This window comes from Acanthisitta chloris, unplaced genomic scaffold, assembly GCF_000695815.1.
Source record: "Acanthisitta chloris isolate BGI_N310 unplaced genomic scaffold, ASM69581v1 scaffold9547, whole genome shotgun sequence".
NCBI lineage: Eukaryota > Metazoa > Chordata > Aves > Passeriformes > Acanthisittidae > Acanthisitta > Acanthisitta chloris.
Window position 1 is genome coordinate 8,240 of NW_008683167.1, and position 2,957 is coordinate 11,196.

General features: G+C 58.8%; 1 protein-coding gene across 3 annotated transcripts in view; it reads left to right on the plus strand.

Moving 5' to 3' along the window:
* Nucleotides 1-2,957, plus strand: part of TPM3 (tropomyosin 3) — an 11,316-nt gene that overhangs the window by 5,501 nt on the left and 2,858 nt on the right. The window lies entirely within an intron of this gene.

A 2,957-nucleotide genomic window follows, 5' to 3' on the forward strand; every position in this document is an offset into this window, starting at 1 on the left:
GGCTGGATCAGGACCTGATCTGTGGAAGTAGCTGAGCTGGTGTGTTTTCTGCCCCTTTGCTCCTCGGCTTTGCGTCAGGTGTGCAGTGGGTGCTGCTAACAGCTGCTCTGCGTATTCCTCGCACTAACCCCCGGGGGAAGGACCAGCCCACAGCTCCCCAGGCAGAGTTTGCTGTGCACAGACACCCAAGCTCCTCTTCAAACCAGTGTCTCCTTCTGTCTCACACAGATAAGTCTCCAAACTCCACTCGGGATTTGTCTCTCTGCTTGTTCTGCGTCTGCGCCCTGCGCTCACCCTCTTGGCACCTCACCCTGACTTCCAGTGCCTTTTCCCAGTGCCTGTGCACAGGGCACCCCTGGGAATGGGTGCTGGGAACAATCTGAAGCCTGCCAGCAGCAGCAGCTCCCAGTTGTGCTGTGCTTGCTCCCAGACAAAGCTCCCTCTGTGTGCCCTGATGTGCCAGACACAGCCTGCTCAGAGGGGCTGCCCTGGCTGTGTTGGGGGGAGCTGGGAGGATGTTGTTCTCATCTGCATATCTTGTGTGGAGCCATAAAGCTCCTTTTGTACTTCTCTTGCCTCTTGCTCGAGCATGATGTCACCTTTCTGAAGGAAAACAGTGTCAATGGGGCAGAGTGGCTGAGGCTGGGGGGAGTTGGTGCTGAGCACTCACTGCTTTAGGGTCACTGTGTCAGCACTGCCCTCAGCCTGGTGTCCCCCTCAGTGGGGCACAGAGCTCCCTAGCACACTGGATTCTCCCTGGGGATGTGTCCCTGGCTCCCAGATGCAGTGGGAGCTCTGCAGCAGGGTCAAACGGGGGTCGCAGCACGAGGCCCTGGAGCTGTGCCTGGCTGAAGACAACACTCCCCATTCCTGCCTGCTCTGGAGCATTCCCAGCTCCAGTTGCCAAACCCTCGCTTGCAGTGGGAGGTCACACACCTACAGTCACTAGGTCAGGCTGTGGAAGGGAATAAACACTGCCTGAGCTCTGCTGGGCTCCACTGGGGCAGCACTGGGTGGGTGCAAAGTGCTGGTGGGGAAGTGGCACATGTGGCACTTTGCTTCAGGGATGAGAGGGCACTGCAGCAGGGCTGGGGGGGGTCCAGGGCAGGGAATTGGCCTGGCAGAGCTCTCTCCCCTCCTCGTGGAGGGGCTGAGGGCAGCAGGATCTGCTGGGGATGTGGCATGGAGCTTTCACTGGTGGCTGCAAATACCTCCTGTGTGTCACCTCTGCACCGTTTCTGGTTGCTGTGGTGTGATAGACACTGCTCAGCCTCTCCTGGTGGGATGTGCTGCCTCGTGGAGGCTGCTCAAATACCTTTTCCTTTCTGGGTTGGTTCATCTGGCACAGGGCCCGAAGAGCCCTCCGTGAGCAGAGCTCTGGTGACATGGGACAGCTCCCGTGGATTCCTCAGGTTTGTGTCCCTCTGGTCTCCTCACAACAGCACCAGGCAGGACATCCAGGCACACTCACCTGCCCCAGCCTGTTCCTCACTCTCTGAGTGGGGAAGGAGGGAGCATTCCAAGGAATTTCAGAGTGGGGGCACAGCAACAACCCAGAGCTCCTCAGGAGCCCAGCTGGAGTTGGGGGTCTGGATCCTCTGAAAGGGGATCCAGTGTGGAGGTTTCCAAGCCAAGTGTTCCACTGTTGGCTCTTGAGACATCTGGAAGCTCATCCATGTCTGCCAGTGCCTGCAGGGAGGTGTCAGGGGATGGATCAGGCTCTGCTCTGTGGTGCTGAGCAATAGGGCAAGGGGCACTGGGCAGGAGCTGATGCACAGGAAGCTCCACCTGAACATGTGGGACATTCCTGTGTGGGTGGCTGAGCACTGGAACAGATTGCAGAGAGGGTGTGGAGTCTCCTCACTGGAGATATTCCTGTGCCATGTGCTCTGGGCTGGCCTTGCTTGAGCAGGGAGGTGGGAGCAGTGACCCACTGTGGTTCCTTCCAACTTCACCCCTTCTCACTGGGTGGGAAGTGGCAGCTTCTCTCCTCACAGGGAGGTCCTGTCATGGGTGGTTTGTTCCTGACTCATGCCATGGGGAACTGGTGGCTCTGCTCTGCACAGAGGTGTTCCAGGAGATGTTATCACAGGCTGTGCTGTGCCAGGCCCTTTTCCTGCCTGTCCCGATGGAATCCAGGCTGCGTGGCAGGTGGATGGGTGGGTGGGTGATGTAACATCTGCCCTGGGAGGTTTTGGAGGCATCTGGTCTGACTGGATTGCTGGGCTTGTCCTGGCTGGTTGCTATGAGCTGGGATGTGACTTGGGAGAGCTGCAGATGCAGGTTAGGTGACCAGGAGGGCCAAGTCCTGGGGCTCCACAGGTCCTGGGACTCCCTGGATGGATGGAGAGGCTGTCCTGGGGCTCCCTGGGTGTCAGGAATGGCTGGAGAGGCTGTCCTGGGGCTCCCTGGATGGCAGAGATTGATGGAGAGGCTGTCCTGGGGCTCTCTGGATGGATGGAGAGGCTCTCTTGGGGCTCCCTGGATGGCAGAGATTGATGGAGAGGCTGTCCTGGGGCTCTCTGGATGGATGGAGAGGCTCTCCTGGGGCTCCCTGGACAGATGGAGAGGCTGTCCTGGGACTGAGTGGAGAAGGGAAAAGGCCAAACACTGTCCCTAGCTGCCACAGACCTGGGCAAGCATTCCATGCTGTTCCCAAGGTCTAGGAAGGGTCATGCTAAACACTCCAGTTTGCTCCTCGTGTGGGAGGATCAGCAGGTCCCTGTCCAGTCACTGATCCTTCTGACCACAGTTCACTCCCATCCTCTGCTGCTCCAGAGACAGAGGACCAGCCCAGATCAGCTGGGGTTGGCATCAGGGTGCCCAGGTGACCTGCTCAGAGCCAGAGTCCCTGTACAAGGTGTGGGGCAGGGTGGGATATACCCACAACCTCCCTCAGCTTCCAGGCTGTGGTGGCACAGAATCATTGGCTTCTCTGGCTGTGCCTTGGTGGCTTT